This window comes from Petaurus breviceps, unplaced genomic scaffold (assembly GCF_028583685.1).
Source record: "Petaurus breviceps papuanus isolate PSGF00001 unplaced genomic scaffold, PetGlider_PUasm1.0 128, whole genome shotgun sequence".
Lineage (NCBI taxonomy): Eukaryota > Metazoa > Chordata > Mammalia > Diprotodontia > Petauridae > Petaurus > Petaurus breviceps.
In genome coordinates this window covers 7,049,618-7,075,359 of record NW_027185664.1, presented here as the reverse complement: position 1 = coordinate 7,075,359, position 25,742 = coordinate 7,049,618, and the positions used below count along the sequence as shown (strand labels likewise).

Genomic DNA, 25,742 nt, shown 5'->3' with positions numbered 1-25,742 from the left:
GGGTTGATGAGAGAGGGAATTATGAAGGATCACTTTGAAGATGTGAACCTCAATGCCTGGTTAGATAGATAGATATTCCCAATAAAACTATGGAAATTTGGGCAAGAGATGGATTTTATGGCGAAAAACAGTGAGTTCCAGAATAGGTTGAAGTTGAGATGCCTGTGGACATTTGGGTGATGTCATGCAGCAGGAACTTCATAATGTAAGATTAAAGTTCAGAAGACAGATTAGAACTGGATATTTAGACTTGGAAACCATATAGATGATAACTCAACCTAAGGGAAAATAATGAGATCACCAAAATAAAGAATATAAAGAAAAGGTAGAATCCAGGACAGAGCCTTATAGGATAAATCACTGTTAGGAGACAGAAGACAGATGATAATCTAGCATTATTATTACACAGCAACACAATTGTGGAATTGTATGATTTTATAATTAGGTGGAACCCTAAATTTCATCTAGTCCCACATCCTTATTTTACATATATACCAATTGAGCCTCCTGAAGGTTAGGTATTTTACCTATTTAAGGGTTTTCTCTAGACAAGGATTGAGTTAGGTGCCTCCATAAAGGAAAAAACAAACAAACAGGTATTTATATCACAGAGTTAAATAGGGTTAAATACTAGAACTGAGATCTATAAGATCAGTAATTAAAACACTGCAATTAAAGTATTACTGTGCATCAGAATCTTGATTGAGTTACTGTCTTTGGCAAACATGGATGTGTGTTTGTGATTTTAAAATATTCTTGAGCCTCAGTTTCTTCATTTGTAAAATGAACATGTTGGTACTATATGATCTAAGGTCCTTTTCAGCCCAGGCTTCTCTGAATGTTTCTTTTGAGGGAAAGTATAAAATGAGTTCCTTCCTATAGCTGTTTTTAGTTCTCAGTGCTGTGTTTCCCTAGGAGGCATTCCTAGTGGTGTGGTGGGACTTGAGGTTGAAATTCGGACTCCTCTTCAGGGAAAAGGAGCATGAAATGTATGAGAAAAAAATTGCCTTAGTAGCCTAGGGGATAGAGTGGTGATGGCAGTAAGAGCTTTTTCGGATGGGGACTATGCAGTGGTAAAAATTAAATGCAGGTTTATTTGCTTTTTTGTTGTTATTTTTTTCATTGTGTTTTATTCCCCCTACCTTTGCCTTCACTTCAGTGTACAGCCACAGGGTATAGAGCTATATTCATTAGGATTTAATAATGGAGAGCAAAGTGAGGATCTGTGGGATTAGCAAGAGAATCATAAAGGGACTGAGATCAGATCAGAACAAGCCTCTAGTTCAGCTGTACTTATCTGGGCATTAAATAAAAATAGAAAATCATCCTCAAGTGAAATTCAGATTCTCTTTAGGAAATTTAATCTCTTTGATACCTAAGCAGAGCAGTGTTGACCTATTAACCCTGATGAAAGCATTTATACCAGAAACCTTGATTTCTTTACAGTTTCTTTTCAATATTGAAGATGGGTATATTGCTCAAAGATTTGTTTATTGGCTGTATGTGGAGAACCTAAGTCTGTCTACCGTGTACTTTCCCTTACCTCTCTAAGCATCTCACCCTCCTTATTTCCCTAGCTTGTTCCTTTCTGCTACTTATTGAGCTTAAATATTGACATCTTTTGGGGGCAAATATAGTCATTTAGTTTTTGTTTTGTTTTTATTTTAAACATTTTACTGGCTAGTTATGATGTCATAACTGCTCAATTATATAATCTTGACAAAAATGTTTCTTCTTTTATATAATCCTGCAGTGACAGATTAATATTCTGAATGTGATAAGTATATGTAGTGTTTAGCCTTATCTGCTTTAGCAAGTAGTCTAATTTCTAAGCTATTTTATTGACTTTTAAAAATCAGCTGCTGTTAAATATGCAATGTAAATGTATTCACTGTCATCACTGTTTCAAAATGTAGTTCACTGTTTTTTATGTGCAAAAAATAAATCTTATAAGGATCTGCACTTTAACATAAATCCCATTTCCTTCTAGAAGGCATTGTTGTACTTCTTCTGGGTAGTTGGAAGTAGAATGTAGCCTTAATCCTGTGTTACAGAAGAATATGTAGAAATACTTTTGAATACCAAGTATAACATTTCAATCTTCTTTTTCTTTAGGTTTCATAGTATTGATTTTCAAATTATAGACTTATGAAAAACTGAGGGCTAACTAATATATGGGTAGAAAGTACAAATAACTCTTGATTTTCAATCTTGTTTTAGTTTCTAGTTTACATGTTTACCAGTCGTACTATTTACAAACAATGCTGTTTACAGGTACCAGAAATGACTGATTTACATTTTACTTTTTAGTTTTATTCTCTGATGATTATCCTAATTTTAAGAAGCTTCCAAATTACATCATTACTTCCTTGAGGGACGGGATCTTCTAATAGTTTATAATGTCTGCTGTGCCTAATACAGTATATGGTATGTAGTGTGTGCTCAGTAAATGTATTTTGAATAGATTGATTAAAAATTAGAAAAATGCCACCAAAAGCAAGTCTTATAACTTCGAAGAGCAAAAAATGAGTTGATAATCCACCAAAAAATTGAATCAATTATCCAAGTCCCCTTTTTCCAGTTTTAAAAGTAGGACTCCTATTCATCACCAAATATACAAATAAAAATGCCCAATAAAGAATCAGGGTTCCTCTGCTGGCCTACCTACATAGAGTCTCTATGTTAGTGTTCTTTCTTTAGTATTCTAGATGTCCGCCCCACCCTACTTGAGGCTCCTGTTGTCCACTTTGCTAAGCATATTCTCCACTCTTTCCTCTGTAGATTCAAATCCTCCCTGCCCTTTAAGACCCAAAACAAACTTCACTTCATCTCTAAACTTGGACTTCACTGTTCTAATTCGCAATGATCTTTCCCTTCTCAGAGCTCCTACATTGTGTGATTTAGCACTTCATTATATACTGTTATATGTTGTTCAATTGATAATTGGTTCAAGGATTGTCAATTGTAATTAACTTGTAAGCTTCTTGAGGGCCAGGGGCCCTGGGCTGCCTTTAACTCTTACACTCCTTAGAGTACTATTAGCACAACTAGTCTACATAGAGCACCTAGTAGATGGTCAACAAATAAGTATGTGTATGTGTGAGCAGATTTCTCATCTAGTGGGAATGGCACTCAAATTATAATTGGTCGACAATAATAAGCATTATTATGTGCTTAATGTATGCAGAGCAACCCCAATGTTAGGTACTGGGGTAGATACATGAAAGGTACAGGGAGTTGCAAAATAAAGTACCTTATGAAGCTTGAGGGGTAATACCATGGCCAGCTCTGGGCAGAGGAAGAGGAGTGGGAGGGGGCATTGTGGAAGGATTCCTTTAGTGAGCGCATGAATTAGACTTCAAAAGATTGGTAGAAGTTCAGTAGGCAAAGATAATATATTCATTACAGCCATCAGAAACAGTATGAGAAAAGGCAAGGAGATAGGAGAGCATAGTACATATTTGGAAGAACAGAGCAGTCTGTTTTGGCTGTAGTATTAAGTGCAATGTGACTTTAGACTGAAAAGTTGATTTATGGCAGACTGTGGTAGGCCTTTGAGTAGTAAGTAAAAGATTTTGAACTTAGCTCAGTAGACAATATGGAACCATTGAAGATTATTGAACCTAGAAGTATATTGACCAGATACATGCTGAAGATAGATTATTCTATTAGTATGTGAAGTAGATTAGAGGAGGAAGAGAGATGAGGAGGCCCATTACCTATGGCAATAAGGCCTGTACTGAGTAAGGTACTAGCATTGGGAATAGAGAGATAATAGACATAAGAAATGTTTTGGAGGTGAAATTCATAACTGAAATTTATAATAACAGTTGGTCACTGACTAAGATTTGAAGGAGAGAGAAAGGTCAAAGAAAATCCCAAGATTATAAACAAGATGGGGCCTTAGCTAGAAGTAGTGAAGTCAGAAGACAGAGCAGGTTTCGTGGGAATCATAAGCCTTGTTTTATATGGATATGTTGCATTTCAAGAGCTACTGGAACATCCAGGTAAAGATATATGGGCAGTTGAATATCTGGAACTCAGAAGAGTGGTCTAGCTTAAAGAGATAGATTTGGAAATCTCCTCAATAAAGGTAGTAGTTGAAGATGGGAGTGAATGAAATTAAGGGAAAATGGTTAGAGAGAAAGGACCAAGGCTAGACACTTGGGGAATGTTCATACTATGGGGCCAGCCTGAAAAAGAGGAACTAGCCAAGGAGACATGAAAGGAATTATTAGAGATAGGAGCATCACAGGCATAATATTTCTGAAGCTGAAGAATGAGAGTGTATCCTGTTGGGAAGGGTGGGCTGATAATGCCAAAAGGTGCAAAGTGCTTCATGGGTGAAAAGAACTGAAAAAAGGCCAGTGGATTTAATAGTTGGAAGATGATTTAATGATATTTGAGAGAGCAATTTCAGCAGTCACGAGGGCCAAAAACTGATTACGAAGGGTTTGAAGGAGAGTGCGAGTCAGTCAGCAAACGTTTATTGGATGCTTACTATATGCCAGACACTATGCTGGGCTTTGGAGCTATAAAGAAGTGCACACGAGGAGAGTATTCACATAGGGGAGAGAACATATAAACTACTAGAAGCATACAAATGAGCACGGAATGGATGAATCGTATCTGAAAGGGAAAGGTATTAGCAGCTAGGAAAGGCCTACAGAAAGGGGGGCGGGGAATGGTGGATTTGAACCAAGTCTTAAAGGAAGCCCTGGAAACTGAGAAGTTAGGAGGGAGGAGAGAAAGCATTCCAATTATGGGAGACAACCATTGCAAAGGCACAAAGATTGTCATTTTTAAGAAAGCTGTAAGTAGACCAGTAGAGTAAATGGAGGGAAACAAGAATATTGGGAAAGTGGGAAGGTTACAGATTTTGAAGGACTTTAAATGCCAAACACAGGGGCTTATATTTAATGCTGGTATTTATTGAGTAGGGGAGTTAATAAGTCACACCTACACTTCAGGAAAATTACCCTCACATCTAAGTGGAGGCTGGATTTCACTGGAGACAGACTTGCAGAAAGAATGTCCATTGGAAAGCTATTGTAATAGCCCTGGCCAGAGGTGATGAGGGCCTGAATTAAAGTGATGGCTGTGTGAATGTATATGTATGGATGCATATGTAAATATATATTCATATACATGTATACATTTATGTATGCATATACATTATATATGGTGTGAAGATACATCTGGCAACAAATTAGAATAGTGAGGAAATGGTATTATCTGGTATAGGTAACTTTTAAAAATATATTGTTATAGGTATCTTGTTTCTACATTGCCTAAATTGTCCCCAGTGTCCCCCCCCCACCTCATTCCAGAGAACCATCCCATATAACCAAAATATGAGACAAGAAAAAAGTAATCAAAAATTGTTACTATACCAAAAATATGGGAATATATGCAGTGTCCCATACCTGTGGACCAATCATATGTGTGAGAGAGTAGAGAGAGGTGTCCTTTCATATCTCTTCTTGGGGACCAAACCTATTCTTTATAACATTGTGATATTTGTTTTTTATTGTTTTCTGGTGACTTTACTTGCTTTAATTTGCATCACTTCCTGTAAGTCTTTCCTTGCTTCTTGGAATTCACCATATTCTTTCTTTCACACAGCATAAAGATGAATTTTTTAAAAGTTTGGTAGTAAAGGATAAGTAGAAAAGTGGGAGAAAGACTGCATAGTGCTTTATGTGTGGGGAGAGCTTAATAAAGATCTGTTGACTTCAATGGGCTATAAAGGTTAAAGGAGAATTTCGGGATGTTAGAGAGATCTGACCCTTTTTGAAGGTGAGATGGGAAGGAAAGACTGAAAATACAGTATAGAATACAAGAAATATCACTGGACGACATGCCAGTCATTAGCCCTAAGTTCCAGTCATATCTCTCCCTTTTACTAGCTGTATGATCATTAGATAAGCCATTTCACCTCGGTAAGCTTCTTCCATTTTTTTTTTTTTTGATAGAATTCTGTTTATTGATGCTTACTGACACAATCACCCATGTTTATCATGGGATAATATTTTTTGTAATTAATGTGTTTGTTTCCTTTTAGTTTACAGGATTCAATTCAACAATTCCTTGACTTTCACATTTTGTCCCCCTTCCCCCTGTGGGGGCATATAGTCAAGTATAGGATCTGTAAATACTTTCACATTATACATTAGTCAGGTTATAAACACAGATTGTATCAGATGGAATGAAAAATGGTAAAAAGGACATAAAACCAAACAAGAAAAGAAAAAAGATCAGGTATTTTGCTTCCATCTGGATATAAACTCAGTTCTTTCTAGTTCTTTCTCTGGATGCATACATTTCTCTCCATCATGAATCTTTTGGGATTGACTTATTGCTGAGAAGAGTCCAGTCTGTCAAAGATAGTCATCACACATACGTTGTGTCTGTAATTGTTTTTTTTTTTCTTTTATAAGCAATTGGGGTTAAGTAACTTGCTCAAAGTTACATGGCCAGGTGTTTCTGGGTGGGTGCTAAGTGTCTGAGCCCGGGATTCGATCTCCAGGTCTTCTCAACACTGGAGCCGGTGCTCTTACTCGCTGTGCTACCTGGCCGCCCCTGTGTCTGTAATTCTATACAAATTTCTCCTGGTTCTACTCTTCTCACTCAGTATCAGTTTGTATAAGCCTCTCCAGGTAAATACGAAGACCCGTCTGCTCCTCATTTCTTATAGCACAATAGTATTCCATAATAAGGATATACCACAACTTGTTCAGCTATTCCCCAATTGATGGGCACCCCCTTAATTTCCAATTCTTTGCCACCACAAAAAGAGCTGCTATAAACATTTTTGTACATATGGGTCTTCCTCCTACTTCTAAGATCTCTTTGGGATATAACCCTAGGAGTGATATTGCTGGGTCAAAAAGGATATGAAAGTGTTTATAGCCCTTTGGGCATAATTCCAGATTGCTCTCCAGAAAGGCTGGATCAGTTCACAACTCCACTAGCAATGCATTAGTGTTCCAATTTGCCCACATCCTCTCCAGCATTTGTCATTTTCCTGTTTTGTCATCTTAGCCAATCTGACTGGTGAGATGTAGTACCTCAGAGTTGTTTTGATTTGCATTTCTCTAATCAATAGTGATTTAGAGCATTTCTTCATGTGCTTATTAGATATCTTTAATTTCTTTCTCTGAAAATTGCCTGTTCATATCCTTTGACCATTTATCAATTGGGGAATGAATGACTTGTATTCTTATACATTTGACTCAATTCTCTGTATATTTTAGAAATGAGTCCTTTGTCAGAGACATAGGTTGTAAAGATTCTTTCCCAGTTTCCCACCTCCCTCTTAATCTTGGTTACATTGGCTTTGTTTGTACAGAAGCTTTTCAATTTCATGTAGTCAAAATTATCCATTTTACATTTTATAATGTTCTCTAATTCTTGTTTAGTCATAAAGTCTTTCTCTCTCCACAAATCTGACAGGTAAACTATTCCTTGTTTTAGGAGATTGCTTACAGTATCAACCTTTATACCTAGATCATGCATCCGTTTAGATTTGATTTTGGTATATGGTGTTAGATAATGGTCTATGCCCAGTTTCTGCCATACTATATTTCCAGGGTCTGGAGGTTTATCAGACAATAGATTACTATGGTCATTGACTTCTGAATCTCGTGTGCCTAATCTATTCCATTGATCCACTCCTCTATTCCTCAGCCAGTACCAAGTAGTTTTGATGACTGCTGCTTTATAATACAGATTGAAATCTGGTATAGCTAGTCAACCTTCCCTAGCATTTCTTTTCATTAATTCCTTTGATATTCTGGACCGTTTATTCTTCAAAATGAATTTTGTTATTATTTTTTCTAGCTCTATAAAGTAGGTTTTTAGTAAATTAATTGGTATGGCACTAAATATTTAGTTATAATTAATTTAGGTAAAATTTTCATTTTTATTATATTAGCTCGACCCAGCCATGAGCAATTGATATTTTTCCAATTAGTTAGATCTGACTTTATTTGTGTGAAAAGTGTTTTGTAGTTGTGGTCATATAGGTCTTGGGTTTCTTTTGGCAGGTAGATTCCCAAATATTTTATGATGTCTACAGTAACTTTAAATGAGATTTCTCTTTCTATCTCTTGCTGTTGAATTTCATTGGAAATATATAGGAATGCCCAGGATTTATGTGGGGTTTTTTTATATCCTGCAACTTTGCCAAACTTATTTATTGTCTCAAGTAGTTTTTTACTTGATTCTCTAGGATTCTCTAAGTATATCATCATATCATCTGCAAAGAGTCTGCTTGGTCTCTTCTTTGCCTAATTTGATTCCTTTTATTTCTTTTTCTTCTCTAATTGCTACTGCTAACATTTCTAGTACCAGATAAGAGGGGTGATAGTGGACACCCTTGTTTCACCCCTGATCTTATGGGAAATGCTTCTAGCTTCTCCCCATTACATATAATACTTGCTGATGGCTTTAAATAGATGCTACCTATTATTTTAAGGAAGGCTCCATTTATTCCTATACTTTCTAATGTTTTTTAATAGGAATGGATGTTGTATTTTGTCAAAAGCCTTTTCTGCCTCTATTGAGATGATCATGTGGTTTCTGCTAGTTTTATTGTTGATATGATCAATTATACTGATGGTTTTCCTAATATTAAACCATCCTTGCATTGCTGGAATAAATCCTACCTGATCAAAATGTATTATTCTTGAGATAAGTTGCTGTAGTCTTTTTGCTAGCATTTTATTTAGAATTTTTACTTTTATACTCATGAGGGAGATTGTTCTATAATTTTCTTTCTCTGTTTTATCTCTTCCTGATTTAGGTATCAGTACCATATTTGTGTCATAAAAAGAATTTGGTAGGATTCCTTCTTCACTAATTTTCCCAAATAGTTTGAAGAGTATTGGAATCAATTGTTCTTTAAGTGTTTGATAGAATTAACTAGTAAATCCATCTGGCCCTGGAGATTTTTTCCTAGGGAGTTGACTGATGGCTTGTTCAATTTCTTTTTCTGAGATAGAGTTAAGTAATTTACTTCCTCTTTAGTTAATCTGGGCAACTTGTATTTTTGTAAATATTCATCCATTTCCCTAAGATTGTCAAATTTATGTGCATACAATTGGGAAAAATAATTCCTAATAATTGTTTTGATTTCCTCTTCATTGGAGGTAGATTCACCATTTTTATTTTTTGATACTCATAATTTGGTTTTCTTTCTTTTTTTTTATCATATTGACTAAGGGTCTACCAATTTTGTTGGTTTTTTTCATAAAACCAGCTCTTAGTTTTATTTATTATTTCAATACTTTCCTTAATTTCAATTTTATTAATCTCTCCTTTGGTTTTCAATATTTCTAATTTAGTATTTAATTGGGGGTTTTGAATTTGTTCTTTTTATAGGTTTTTCAATTGCATGCCCAATTCGTTGACCTCCCTTTTTCTCTAATTTAATCATGTATGCACTCAGTGATATAAAACTTCCCCTAAGAACTGCCTTTAATGGATCCCACAAATTTTGGTATGTTGTCTCATTATTATCATTCTCTTGAATGAAATTACTGATTGTTTCTATAATTTCTTGTTTGACCCATTCATTCTTTAGGATTAAATTGTTCAATTTCCATTTGGTTTTTAGTCTGTCTTTCCCTGGCCCTTTATTGCATATAATTTTTATTGCATCATGATCTGAGAAGGATGCATTTAATATTTCTGCCTTACTGCATAGAATTGTGAGGTTTTTATGCCCTAGAACATGGTCAGTTTTTGAGTATGTGCCAAGAACCGCTGAGAAGAAAGTATATTCCTTTTTATCCCCATTCAGTTTTCTCCACAGATCTATCATACCCATCCTCTCTAAAATCTTGTTCACCTCCTTACCTTCTTTCTTGTTTATTTTGAGGTTAGATTTTTCAAGTTCAGAGAGGGGGAGATTGAGGTCTCCCACTAGTATAGTTTTGCTATCTATTTCTTCCTCTAATTCCTTCACCTTCTCCTCTAGGAATTTGGATGCTATACCACTTGGTGCATATATGTTAAGTAATGATATTGCTTTATTCTCAATGGTGCCTTTTAACAGGATATAGTTTCCTTCCTTATCTCTTTTAATTAGGTCAATTTTTGCTTTTGCTTTATCTGAGATAAGGATTGCTACCCCTGCTTTTTTTTACTTTAGCTGAGGCGTGATATATTTTACTCCAGCCTTTTACCTTTACCCTGTGTGTATCCCTTTGTTTCATATGTGTTTCTTGTAAACAGCATATTGTAGGATTATGATTTCCAATCCATTCTTCTATCCATCTCCGTTTTATGGGAGAGTTCATTCCATTCACATTTACCGTTATGATTGTTATCAGTTTCTTTCCCTCTATCCTATTCCCACCCCTGTTAATGTTCATATTTTTCCCCCCTTCTCCCTTCTCACCCTTAACAGTTTTCCATTTGACCACCACCTCCCACAGTATTCCCTTATCAGCCCCCTTTCCCCTTACTTGTTCCCTCCCTACTAACTACCCCCTCCCTTTCATAGCCCTTACTTCCTCCTACTGCCTGCAGGATATTTTTATACTTAATGAAGCATGTTATTTCTTCTTTGCACCAAGAGTGATAGGAACAAATCTCATGCGAAGCTCCTCTCCCTCCCCTCTTTCCCTCTAAAATGATATTTTTTGCATTTCTTCTCCATAGAGTCCTATGCTTAACTGGTTGTTATTCCCTCCTTGCACCAGAACCAATGAGGGAAAAGCTCATATGATTCCCATCTCTCTCCCTTCTTTTCTTCTGCTATACAGTTTTTATGCCTCTTTGTGTGGCATAATTTACCCTTTTCTACTTCATTCATTCCCTTTCTTCCATTGCAGTCCCTTTGTAGCCCTTAATAAGATTTTTTTTAAATCGTCATTTTGTGTATTTTATGACTCATACCCTCTACTTGTCTATAACCAGTTTGCTCTCTTATCAAATAACAGTGTGTGTGTGTGTGTGTGTGTGTGTGTGTGTGTTTTCCTTGTTTGCCTTTCTACGTCACTGTTGCATCTTGTAATTGGAGGTTGAATTTTCCATTGAGTTCTGGCTTTTTTATCAGGAAGTTCTGGAACTCTGTTATATCGTTGAATGACCATCTCTTTGCCTGGAAGAATATGCTCAGTCTCGCTGGGTATGTGATCCTTGGTTGTAACCCGAGTTCTTTTGCCTTCCAGAAAATTGTATTCCACTGCCTCCGATCTTTCAGTGTAGAGGCTGCCAAATCCTGTGCGATCCTCACTGTGGACCCTCGATATTTGAATTTCTTTCTGGCCACTTGAAGTATTTTCTCTTTTATGTGGTAGTTCTGGAGTTTGGCTACAACATTTCGAGGACTTTCCAGTTTGGGAGCTCTTTCAGCAGGTGTACGGTGGATTCCCTTGATTTCTATTTTACCCTCAGGTTCTAGTATCTTAGGGCAGTTTTCCTTAACCAGCTTATGGAAAATGTTGTCCAGCTCATTTTTTTATCATGATTTTCTGGTAGGCCTATGATTCTCAGATTATCTCTCCTGGATCTGTTTTCCAGCTCAGTTATTTTTTCTTTGAGGTATTTTACCTCTTTTTCTAATTTTTCATTCTTGTTGTTTTGTTTGACTAATTCTTGGTTCCTCATAGAGTTATTTGTTTCAATTTGGTTTATTCTAGTTTTTAGCAAATCATTTTCCTTGGTTAATTTTTGTAGCTCTTTTTCCATATCATACACTTTTCTTTTTGTAGAGATGTTTTCTTCATTATAATGTTTTTCTAATTCTGCTGTTTTGGTTTTGAGAGAACTATCCATTTTGGCTTCTATCTCTCTCATTTTGTTTTCAAAGTTCCTTTTGATCTCATCTAGGAGAGCCTTCTGTGCTTGGGACCCATTCCCTATTGATGTTTCAGCTGTGGGTGTGGAGTGGACATTGTCTCCCTCTGAGTTTGGTTCCTCACTCTGAGAATAGTAGGACTTCAGAGTCTTTGTCTTTGTAGTCTGCTTTCCACCCATATTCAGGCAGGCCCCTAGCCACGCCCTTCCTCTAGGGATCCCAAGCCTTTACTGTAGAGGGTTTTGCCCTGGGGCAATAGTTACTGTGTTTTCCAGGCCAGAGGCGGGGAGTTGGAGCAATTGAGGTTCACTCTGTCATCCTGGTCTTTGGAGGTCCTGATAGGGGCTTTTTTTTTTTTTAATTTCTGGGCTATGACGTGGTAGCCCCAGGAGTATTTGCTGTCCAGGACAGGGACCCCTGTATTTGGTTCTTACCTTGCTCTTTCCAGTCCCAGCCCTTTGGTGATAGGCCTGGTAGTGGCCCTTGTGGTTGGTGGGATGACTTGCCCTCCGAGTTGATCAGGCCCCTTCTAGGCCTTCCTCTGAGGTCTGCGCCTTCCGGGCCTGCATCTGCGTCTGCTGGCCGCACCTTCCGGGCCTGCCTCCAGCTTCCTCTATCTTTACAGTAAGAATAATGAAGCTTACTTCTCTAAGGAAGTTTTAAGAGAAATGCTTGCTAAACCTTAAAACAGAGAACTAATGACCTCAAGATCCTGGAGAAAGCGGGATGAAATGGAGTGGGATCAAGCATTCAGGTAGAAAGATTAGCCTCCATCAATAGGAAGGTTGCCACTTTTGTCACCAGTGAAAAAGTGGTGGATGGAGAGTGAAGAATTGTGACTTGAGAACAGAGCAGGGGTACCAAAGTACAATGAGAGATTTCTCTAAAAGAAAAAAGGTTGAAACAGTAACTGTTTCGAATAAGATAAAGCATCCATAAGGCTAAAAGGAGTGCCAAACAGAATAGGGATTGCTCAGAGGAGTTCACGTAACATGAGATTGTAGTAGGTGGAATCAGTTCATTTTTGTGGTTTTCGCATGAAATAGTTGGCAACAAGAGCAGCAGAAAAATTGGCTCCCTCCCCCCATGTTGAAGAGTCTTTGAAATAACAGATCACTAAGTCCGAGAGACTCTAGTCTATTAGTTTATGATACGTTAACGTGGCAGGCCATGGGGTCAAGGTTGGATATGGAGGCAAGTGACTTAAAAGAATAGAGATAACTCAGAGAACCAGAAGTCTTGATAAGGCCAAAGAGCAGGGTTAGTGTGGGAAGGATAGGAAGTTTTCACTGGACAATAGAATTTCAGAACATTAGATATTAGAAGCCGCACAATGCTGAGAGGTGGTGCGCTCTGAAATGAGAATAGTCTGCTATGTCCCTAGAGTGACGTGGAGAAAAAGTTCTTTGGATTTGAGGTATTATTTGATCAGGTTGTTAGAGGGGCTGTCAGCATGACTTTTGTAGAAAAGAAGACTGGGAGCAGCACACTAAAGTCCTTGATAAAGTTAGGAGGCTGACCTCCTAGGAGGTCAGTAGGTAACAGTAACAAGGTCGGGGAGAGGGTAGTAAGTAAAAATAGATCTCATGGATGTTGAAAAAGGAAACTTCTCTGAGTCTTGATGATATAGAAAATTGTCTGGAGGTGGCAATGGAGACAACTAAGACTCCTAATCCTTTGCCTAGTCCTGTGAATTAGGAATATGGGGAAAACAGTGGTCTCTAGTAGACTGAATTGCAAGAAATACGTGGTACAGAAATGGAGGTTTCAACATTTTTATTAATGTCTTTATGTGTTTTACATTAAAATCATTTTTACTATAGAGTCTTTTCCCTGCCCCACTATGTTCATACGTCACAATTTGCCCAGTCATTTCCCAGTCAGTTGGTATCATCTTCATTTCCTTTTATCCCCCTATAATAAAAAGCGATTTTGTGAATATTTTGGTAAAAACAAGGCCTTTGTCTTTGACTTCTTTGGGACCCATGTCCAGTAGTAGCATTGCTGGGTGGCAGGTTATGAGCCATTTTTTATTCACTTTTCTCATGCAATTCCAATGTTTTTCAAAATATCTCTTCTCATACTGTAATCATAACTTGATGCATGCAGAAACATTCTTAGTTCTCTGAAGAACTTTGAAATCATTTGTAAGAGCTGGGAGACACTGGCATAGGACCACCCCATATGGCATGTACAGTGAAGGTCAAAGTATAGTGGCTGATCAAACCAATGAGCTCAGAAGGCTCTACCACAGGTTGGGTGCAAATAGTCCATATGAACATTTGGAGTGAAGATGTCTTTAAATTTGCATATCTCATGTTTCTTTTGAATAACTGCAATTCTTCTCTGCTTATAGAGCATAGCACCTTCTTTGATATGGACTTGTTTTATGTAGCTTTATAACACTTCAAACCTTTGACCTCACCTAATATTGTTTGGCTAAAGGGTCAGGGAGATTTTCAGTTTATATTAGGAAATTAATTCTGTTAGACAAAACACATTTAGCACAGTAAGAAATGTGGAAACAGTCCTTGATAAACCAGAATTAGATTTACCAGCAGATTTCTTTCATCTTTGTATTACCAAACTCAAAATAACTATTGGTAATGTTTAACTTTGTTTGATTTTAATCTAAATATTGTCAGCTGTTCAGATTTGTAGAAATAAAACCCAAAATTCTTCATTTTGAAAATTCTGAGCATAAGTAAAATCTCAGTATCTCATATTTGTATACCTTTGCTCTATACCACATGCCCTACCATGTTTATAATAGGTTTTATTTTGCAAAACAAAACAGACATATATACTGTATACAATGACAATAACTATTATTAGAAAAATATTAGCAGAACAAAAAAGTCAGACACCAGTTGGCCATGAGGAGAAATTACATGGATTACACAAGAATGGTCAAGAAATAGAAAAGTATCATCAAATTGAAATAAAACAAACTTCCTGCTTCCTGCAGAGGAACAGCTGTAGAGACAGGTGCTGGCTCCAGTTTATTCTAGAGAATTCTTCACTATCCTAAATTCCAGCTTCAAATGTCGACTTTTAATCATTCACTTACCTCATAGTTTCCATAACTACTTAGAGGCATTAGTGACACTTTAGTGGACCTTTGGCTGTACTAGAAATAAAAATGCTGTGGGACCATATAATCCTTTTACCATGATGAATATTGATAAGAATACTAAGAAATCTGGGTTTTAACTCATTCCTTGGATATTGTACTAAAATATGGAGCTAAGTCATCAGACTTGGTAGGATTAGCAATCTTTTTTTTTTCAAATGCTTTATTAACTTCTAATTTACATTATTCGTTTCTGCCAGATTTTGAGTTACAAATTTTCTCCCCGTTTTTCCCCTACCTACCACCCCAAAATAGCAGTCCCACAGGATATCCCCTCCTTCAATCTGCTCTCTCCCATATTTTCTCCCATACCCCTTTTGACTTTTCCACTGGATCTCTATGCCCCAGTGCCTGTATATCTTATTTCCCAATTATATGTAAAATAATATTAATAATAGTGTATACCGTGTTTCCCCGATAATAAGACCTATCCCGAAAATAAGCCCTCCCCTTACTGTGTAAGATTCCTCTAAAATAAGCCCTCCCCCGAAAATAAGCCCTATTGAGATTGCTATTGTAGTGAAGGTGATCCCCTGTGCTACACGCTACATTACGGTACCCTCTGTATGCACCGTCCCCCCCCGCCCCCGTGAAACGCACACCGCGCTCCGAGCTGCATCCAATCAGAGCTGCAGCAGTGAGCGCATCATCCTGTTCTTCCCCAGTGATTTGCTTATTGAATAAAGGTACATTTTTTTGTTCACATTTACCTGTTTATTAAAATTGCTGTCAATGTTCATTAAAATAAGCCCTCCCCTGAAAATAAGCCCTCTGGTGTTTTTCTGTCCAAAAAATTAATAAGACATTATCGGGGAAACACAGTATACACACACACACACACACACACACACACACACACACATATATATATATATATATACATACATACACATATATTTGAATATTTGATTTTAAAAGTTTGAATTCACCCTTACTGGGAAGATAAGCAGTTCAGTATAGGATGTACATGTGTGGCTAATGCAAAACAACAACATAGTAGATATATTGTAAAAGACTGACTATATTTCCCTCCCTCCTATCCCACCTCCCACTTGTTCTATTCTCTACTTTCATCCTGTCCCTTTTCAAAAGTGGGTGCTTCCAACTTCCCTCCCCCACCCCAGCCTGCCCTCCCTTCCATCATCCCCCCTCTCATCCCCTTCCCCCCCTACTCTCCTGGAGGGTGATATACCTGATTTAGTGTGTATTTCATTCCGTCATCAAGCCAAATTCAATGAGAATAAGGTTGACCCATTCCCTGTTGCCTTCCTATTCTTCCCCTCCATTGTAACCATTTTCCCTTGCCTCTTCTATATGAGATAGTCTACCCTCTTCTGTCTCTCCCCATCTCCTCTCATTATATTCCTCTCTCATGTCTTAATTTCACCTTTTAAGTATCATCCCTTCCTGTGAAATTGGTCCTGTGCCCTCTATGTATACCTGTAAACATATATACACACATTCACATATGTATTCATATGCCCATATACCCTCATATATAGGCATATATGTATTTCTATTCCCTTCAACTACTGAGAAAAGTTTCATAAGTTACAATTATTGTTTTTCCACGTAGGAATGTTAATAGTTCAACTTTGGTAAGTTCCTTATGATTTCTTTTCCCTATTTACCTTCTCATGCTTCTCTTGCTTCTTGTATCTGAATGTCAAATTTTCTGTTCAACTCTGGTTTTTTTCAGCAAGAATGCTTGAAAGTCCTCTATTCCACTGAATGACCATGTTTTCCCCTGAAACATGATACTCAGTTTTGCTGGGTAGGTGACTCTTGGTTTTAATCCCAGCTCCTTTGCCCTCCGGAATATCATATTCCAAACCCTCAGATCCCTCAGTGTAGAAGCTGCCAGATCCTGGGTTATCCTGATTGTGTTTCCACAATATTCAAAGTGTTTCTTCCTGGCTGCTTGTAATATTCTCTCCTTGATCTGGGAATTCCAGAACCTAGCTATAATATTCCTAGGAATTTTCATTTTGGGATCTTTTTCAGGAGGTGATTGGTGGATTCTTTCAACCTCTGTTTTGCCCTCTGGTACTAAAACATCAGGGCAGTTTTCTTTGAGAATGTGGAGGATGATTTCTAAGTTCTTACTTTGATCATGGCTTTCAGGTAGTCCAATAATTTTTAAATTCTCTCTCCTGGATCTATTTTCCAGGTCAGTGGTTTTTCCCATGAGATATTTCAAATTGACCTCTTTGGGGTTAAGGAAAGTATAGCTGTGGTTTCTACAAAATCTGTTATCCTTGGAGCCCAGCAGAGAGCTACATCTAAGGAGATTTTCATGAGAACTCCATGAAGGAAATAAAGGGCTTCCCATTACCCAACTCATGCTTTTAGTTGGTTTCTGTTTTCTAGGTTTGCTCCTATTCTTATCAGAAATCTTATATGGGGGAGAATGTGTCCTTGGTTTGGTGGGATGTTTCTATACCTACAGTGCGTTTAGAATCAGGAACACCCATCAGTTCAGATCTAGCCTCAGATACTTACTAGTTCTGTGACCCTGGGCAAGTCCCTTAACTATTTTTGCATTAGCTCCTTATTTGTAAAATGAGTTGGAGAAGGAAATGTCAAACCACTCTCGTATCTTTTCCAAGAAAACCCCAAATGGAATCACACAACTGAAATGACTCAACAACAACAAATCCTTGCCATCCCTTTTTAGTAAATAACCCTTCTAAAATCTAATTAACTCAGACTTTCTGGATGACCCAATTGATAAGCAGTGGGACATGGCGTGCTCAGGAGCCATAACACTAAAATATCCTAAAGCAGGAGGAGTAACTACCGTACGTCAACTTGAACGGGGAGTACCAGTGGGGATTGAGCAAGCAGCCCAGAGAGGATATTATATGACCATACTGTCTCTGTTGATTAAAATTGGATTCTTTGTATCCTTGGGTTTTTTTTAATCTTTTATCAGTGTTAGATGTTTTTAAAAATATGAATTTTGTCTTAGCTTCCCAATGTGATACAAGCCTTTAACATTTCAGCACCCTGCAGGAATTGTAGAGCTTTCTAACCTATGAACAGTAATTGCCACATGATTAGGAACTATAAGACAGTATTCCCTGCTCAAATGCAAAGCATTTTCAGCCTATATTCCTAAAACTTATGAATCCTGAGTAAGGCCTGGTTGATCTATTTTATTATGGGGAACTATCATATATAAACTTAGGATAGTGCCCTGCCTATCCTTACCAAATTAAACCACTCCTAAAATAGTCAACTTTGGCCAAGAGGTTTTCCAGTCCCAAAATAAGTAGTTTTGAGCAAGAAAAATCAGAGTAGTACTTTTGCACATAGCAATCCTTGGATTTCCTTGGCATTTATAAGGATTTATGGATATGAACCTGTCAGATTCTAGAAATCAGTAGTGCCAGATATGTAATGTGTGCCTAGGAGCCCTCCAAATGCCTTCACCTTTATCATAATCTCTAAAATGGTTCCCAATATTGGGTCATAATTTGATAGGTTCCTTCAATTATCTTGAGTCATTGTAGCATTTTTCTAATATAAAAAAATCTTACTTTTTTTCCTAATAGCTAAACTAAATTTAAATAGTTTGTTAATCTTTTTCCTGAGGAAAATTGGTAAACCATATGTTTATTATGATAGCATTCAATCTGATTATTTGTTTAAAATAAGCTTACTTGTTGCTTTTGTCCTGATAAACATGAAAATACATTTATGTTGTATTTACATGTTAGTGTGTTTGCAGACACTATGGTTTTTCAATAGGTAATTTTAATCTTGCTATTACATCCTTTTCTGTCATGAAGATTAGTATGAATCTCTGTACACAGCACTGAATAAATGAATGTATCAGCATGTAGCCTTGAGGAGCCCAATGTAATTTTCATCATGATAAATTGCATAATAAGCAAGAAAGTGTTTGCTTATTAATCCATAACAAGATTTAGATTGAAAATGGCCTGTTATACCCATGACAGCTATAGCACTGACTGTAGGAAGGACCAAGATAGAAAGAGATGAAGCAACACTGTCAGAGAGGGGTTAAGCATGCATCTCACCCTTTTGCCCTGCTGGGCTGTCCCTTTTTTGTGCCTGATTTACCATGTAAACAATAATAGTGCACAGCTGCCTTGCTTCTGTCTTGTTTTATGAAGGAGATTTTATGCCAGGCTGTGCTTTTGAAAATTTCAGTTCACATTTATTTAGAAACACACAAGTTGTATTTCTTTCTCTAGCCTCAGTCTTCTTCATTCCAAGAATAGAAAAGTCTTAGCTCAGATTTGCTACCTTGGTCTGCAGCATCTCATAGCTGAGTATCTTCAGCTTTGACCCCACTTGCCCCAGACTTCTCCTGTTAGGCTACCATGTCACATTATGCAAGCCTTGCTAAACCCCCTGACCATGAAGATTGACAGAGTATTTTCCTTGGAATTAATTAAGCTTTGCTTTTTAAGGAAAGTGATTATGTGGCTACTTACCTGTGCATCAGAAATACTGTTTCAGGTTACTTTTTTTTTTTTAATTTCACCACATTAATTAAAGCATTTATTGGGGATTTAATGATACCAGTGGTTTTTGTTAAAATATTTGTATAATCTTTATTTCATTTGAATCTAGTTGATTATAGAGGAAATCTAGTTATAGCTTATTAATGTTACAGACTGATAAAGATATAACTGCAAACAAATAAAAATTAAGGTAATTTCCAATATTAAGGTCTTCCATACTGAATTATTTATGTGACTTTCAGATCTAATCTTGCTTAATCCCTTCTATTACTTTTGAAGACTTGATCTTAATTAGGAAGTACCTTGCACATGATGAAAAAATTGTTAGCTAATTTAATTCCCTTTTTAGTAAATAATTTTAATAAAAATATTCAGCTCTTTAACTTTGTAATAAAGAACAGTCAGACAACTCTAGGAACAACATTCTAGATTTTGTTGAATATAATTTTTTAAATCTTTGTTTTCTTTTCATTGTACCTTTTTTCCTATACATAAGAGAATAAATTCCTAAGAGAAACTTTAGGCCATTAGAAAATAACAATTGAATAAAAGAGAAAGTGACTTCTAGATTTCAAGTGAAATTATAAATGATTGATCATGTAATCATTTTATAGTTCAAATAAAAATGGAAATATCTATCATATTTCTTAATATTATTAGAAGCAATATTATTGTAACTACTAAAAGACTTATCAACATTTTCATTTAAAAATCACAAATTGTTGACATTTTCATTGAATAAGTATTTGACAAAATGTTAATATTTCAGTTTCATGAAATGAAGCCTAAGGTACTCGTCCCTTTGCCACATAAAACGAACTAACAATAGTTCCTTGACAGGAATCCATCAAAGGAACTTCACTTCTTTAAATATATCTAGAATTTTAAGCAAGTCCAGGGATATATGATGGGGCTGCCTTTTTATGCATTTCTCCTATTCCAAAGCCTTTCTCCCTGGACTGTTCTCTGTCTTCATTTTCTCTCCCCAAAATAATATATGTTTAACTTATGATGATGATGATGATGATGGTGATGATGATGATGATGGTGTTTATCTTTCTGTCCCGAGAGTTTCTTGAATTAATTCAAAATGTCCATTAATGTAGGTGCAAAGTATTATATTTAGAATTATCTATGTTATGTAGTAGCACAAACAAATCTCCCAGCCTTGAAAAGAAGCTAGGTTACAGTAAAATCATAGGCTTATAGATGAGAATTGGAAGGAACTATAGAGGTCATCTGTACAAACCCTTCATTTTGCAATTGAGAAAACTGAGACTTAGAATGTTAAATGACTTATACAAGGTCTCTCAGATGTAGTTAATGGCAAAGCCAGGATTTGAAAGTAGGTTAGGGAACTTCCTGAACTATAAATGATTCTCATGTACTTAGTAAATATAAGTCCTCTGACTCTAAATCCAATGATTTATCTACTTTTCTATGTCATCTCTTAAATTCCCTTAAATTTCCTGTCATATTCTGCTTTCTGCATTAAATCTTGGCTTCTGCTGGGCTAAATCACTATTTATGATGATGATGCAGTGCTCTTTCTATGTATCACCAGCACGATTTCATTCTGCATTGATAAGGTTAAATGCAGGGCATTAGTACAAGACAGCGTTCTCATTGGTAACTTTTTTTAAAATTTATTTTCTTTTTGGAGGACAGTTGGGGTTAAGTAACTTGCCCAAGCTCACATGGCTTGGTTTTGTGTGTGTGTGTGTGTGTGTGTGTGTGTGTGTGTGTGTGTGTGTGTGAATTCATTGGTAACTTTTAAAAGTTATAAGTAGCAAGGCACCACTTCCAAGACTCCCAATTATAGGCAATCCAGCTGAAGTCTCTCAACGTTCCCCTCCAAACAACTTCAAAATAACATCTCAAATCTAGTTTGGCAGAGCCAACAAAAAATCAAAATGAGAAACTTTTTCTGCCCTAAGAAAACTTAGGAGGTTACCAGTAGAAGTTTGTTATATCAGAGTAGAAACTTGTCTTTAGACCACACATGTGACAGAAGCAACAGTGGCCATAGCAGCAGAAACTTTGGGGGCTCTTGATCCAGAGACAGTAAGGAGATTGGAAACAGGTCATAAAGAGATTACAAGGAACCCTTTGCTGGCACTGGATACGACTGCATTTATTGACAAATTTAATGCCCATACACAGTTCTGGGTCACAATTCTACAGGGAGGAGAAGAGTTGAGGTTCAGTTACAAGGGACAGGGGCCCTGATTACAGTTCTCAGGCAAAGTGCTGCTAGCACTTGTAGGAGCAAGGGATCAAGGGCCCTTCTTGGATTAAGACCAGAGCATAGACCAGGAGAGCAGTGACTACACCTCTCCCTACCCCACACCCCTTAGAAGCACCAAAACTTGCAAACCCCTGGAACTACCTCTGAAAACAGCACAAAAAAAAAAATGTACAGTTTCACAGAGTGCCCCCTCCAGTCTCAGATAAACAAAGCCCAGCTTTAACATAGAGTTCGTAGCCAAGAAATAGATTTTAAAAACAGGTAAACAAACAAACAAACAGAATTTGATCATAAAAAGTTACTACAATGGCAGGGAAAACCAAGACATATACTCAAATGAAGACAATCATGCAAAAACAGTTACAAGCAAAGCTTCAAAGAAAAATAATTGGACTCAAACCCAACAAGAATTAATGAAAGAGTTAAAGAAAGAATAAAAGAGTGGTAGAGGAAAAATTGGGGAAAAAATGAGAGTGTTGTAAAAAAAATCATGAAAAGAGAATTAGCAGCTTAGTAAAAGAAGTACAAAAAATACCGAAGAAAACACCAAAATTAGCGTAATGGCAAAAGAAGCTGGAAAATTCCCTAAAGAAGAGACCTTCTTAAAAAGCAGAATAGACAGAATGGAAAAGGAGGTAAAAAATTTCACTGAAGAAGAGAATTCTATAAAAAATTTGAATTGGGCAAGTGAAAGCTAATGACTCCACGAGACATCAAAAAAGCAATAAAACAAAACCAAAAGAATGGGAGAAAATAGAAGAAAATGTGTAGTGTCACATCAGAAAAATAACTTACCTGAAAAACAGATCTAGGAGAAATAATTTAAGATTTATTGGACTAAGCCACGAGCAAAGCAAGAGCCTAGATATCTTATTTCAAGAAATTATCAAGGAAAATTGCCCCAGTATCTTAGATTCAGAGGGTAAAATATAAACTGAAAGAATCTACCATTCATACAATGAAAGAGGTCCCCAAATTGAGAACTCTCAGGAATATTATAACCCAATTTCAGGGCTCCCAGGTCAAGAAGAAAATATTGCAGTAACCCAGAAAGAAACAGTTCAAATATCATAGAGGCAGAGGTTTAGCAGCTTCCACATTAAAGGAGAAGAGAACTTGGAATATGACATTCTAGGAGGCTAAAGAGCTAGAAATACAAACCAAGGATAACTTGCCCAGAAAACTGAATGCAATCCTTTAGGGGAGAAAATGGATGTTTAATAAAATAAAGGACTTTGAATCATTTCTGTTGAAAAGACCAGAGCTGAAGAGAAAATTTGACAATCAAACACAAAACTCAAGAGAAGCACAAAAGGCTAGACATGAAAAGAGTAATCATAAAGGTCTCAATAAAGTTAAACCCTTTACATTCTAATGTGAGAAGATGATGAATAACTCCTAAAAAAATTAACCATTATTAGAGCAGTTAAAAGGAGTTTACATAAACAGAGGGTATGAATGCACGTCAATGATGTTGGAATGATCTCCAAAAACTATTGATGGATGAGAAAGAAATATGCACTGGGAAAAGGGAGAAGTAGAAGGGGGGATTTTTCTCTCATTAAAGAGGCATGCAAGGATGAGCTTTTATAGTGAAGGGAGGAAACAAAGGGGGGGGCAGTGAGGGTAGTAAGCAATGCTTGAACATCATACTCATTGGAATTTGTTCAAAGAGAAAAGAATATGTACACACTCAATTATATACAGAAATGTAACTTACCTAATAGGGAAATAGGAAGGGAAAGGGGAATAACAGAAAGGTGGTGGTAATAGGAAGGGTGATAAAAGAGAGGGAAGATTAAGGGAGTTAGTGATTACATGCAAAATAGATTTATTTTTATTTTTTAAAATTATTCATTTTTGTTGCATTTTAAGTTCCAAACTGTTTCTCTTCCTCCTTCTTCTCTTTGCACAAGAGATGGCCACCATTTGACACAGATTTATAAATATATGTAAAGTCATACTATGCATATTTCTTTTCATCAGTTCTTTCTCTGATGATGGAAAGCATCTTCCATCATAGGTCCTTTGTAGTTCATTTGAGTATTTATAAACCTCGGAATAACTTGGTTGTTCAAAATTATTCTTCAAACAATTATTGCTGCTACTATATACAACATTCTCTTGGTTCTGCTCATTTCACTTTTCATTATTTCATGAAATTCTCTCCATGTTTTCCAAAATCAGTCATCTCATCATTTCTTACAGCACTGTAATATTCCATCACGATCATATATTACAAATTGTTTAGCCATTCCCTAATTGATGAACATTCCCTTAATTTCTAGTTGTCTGCCATTGCAAAGAGAGCTGCTATAAATATTTTAGAACACATAGATTCTTTTCCTTTTTCCCTGGTCACCTTGGGAAATAGACCGAATAGTGAGTGGTATTGCTGGGTCAAAGGGCATACACGGTTTTATGACTCTGAGCATAATTCCAGTTTGCTCTCTAATATGGTTGGATCAGTTCTCAGTTCCACCAACAGTGCATTAATGTCCCAATTTTTGGACATCCCCTCCAACATTTGTTATTTTTCCCTTCTATCATTTTAATCAATGAGATAAGTATAAGATGACATCTCAGAGATGCTTTAATTTGCATTTCTCTAATCCGTAAAGATTTAGAGGCAAAACAGACTTTTGAAGAGGAACTGGATAAAAAGAAAAAGAAGAAGAAATCGAACAGAGGCAAAAACACAGTAATCCATTTTTCACTGTGAAGGATTATATTTAGTTTGGCTGGATAGTTTATTCTTGATTGTAATCCTAGCTGTGACTTCTGAAATACCAAATTCCAAACCCTCTGCACAGTTAATGATCATAACTGTGAATGTGAATGGGATGACTTCACCCATAAAACAGAAATGGATAGCAGAATGGATTAGAAATCAGAATCTAGCAGTATGTTGTTTATAAGAGACAGACTTGAAACAGAAAGATTTACACAGAATCAAAGGGCTGGAGCAAAATCTGATATGATTCAACTAAACTAAAAGGCAGGGGAGGCAATCATGATCTCAGACCAAGCAGAAGCAAAAATAGACCTAATTAAAAAGCATAATCAGGGAGACTACATTTTGCAAAAAGGTTCCATAGATGATAAAGTAATATCAAAAATTTTACAGCAAATTTCTCTGATAAAGACCTCATTTCTCAAATATATATTAAATTTAGAGCAGAGTCAAATCTATAAAAATAAAAGTCATTCCCCATTTGATAAATGATCAAAGGATATAAACAAACAGTTTTCAAACAAAGAAGACAAAACTGTCTATAGTCATATGAAAAAATGCTCTAAGTCACTATTGATTAGAAAAATGCAGATTAAAAGAACTCTAAGGTACCACATCACATCTAAGAAATGGCAGATACTGGAAGGTATGAGGGAAAAATAGGTACACTAATGAACTGTTGGTGTGTAGTGAAGTGGTCTAATCATTGTGGAAAACAGTTTGGAACTAGGCCCAAAGGGCTATAAAACTATGCATACCCTTTAACCCAGCAATACCACTAACAGGTCTGTATCCAAGATAAAAGGAAAAGGACCCATATGTGCAATAGCAGCTCTTTTTGTGGTGGCAAAGAATTGGAAATTGAGGGAATGCTCATCATTTGGAGAATGCATGAAAAAGCTGTGGTATATGCTTGTTGTGAAGTACTTTTGTGCTATGAGAAATAATGAGGGGGATTATTTCAGAAAAACATAGCAAAACCTATATGAACTCATGTAAAGTAAAGTGAGAAGAACCAGGAGAGAAACCATAATAGCAATGTTATAATGATAATCAACTGTGAAAGACTTGATTACTCTGATCAATACACTAATCCAAGACAGTGCCAAAGGACTTGTGGTGAAAATGTAGTCTACCTCCAGAGAGAAATGATGAAGTCTTAAGTATAAATTGAAATATAATATTCATATTTTATTTTTCTTGGCTTTTTTGTAATATGGCTAATATGGAAATGTTTTGTATGATTTCATATGTATAATTGATATTTTGTTTACCTTCTCAGTGGATGGGGTGGGGGTTGGAGGTGGGGAAAGAATCGGAAC

The 25,742-nt window shown here is 36.4% G+C and overlaps 1 protein-coding gene across 3 annotated transcripts in view; it reads left to right on the top strand.

Moving 5' to 3' along the window:
- Positions 1-25,742, top strand: part of LOC138171962 (WD repeat-containing protein 7) — a 492,039-nt gene that overhangs the window by 339,674 nt on the left and 126,623 nt on the right. The window lies entirely within an intron of this gene.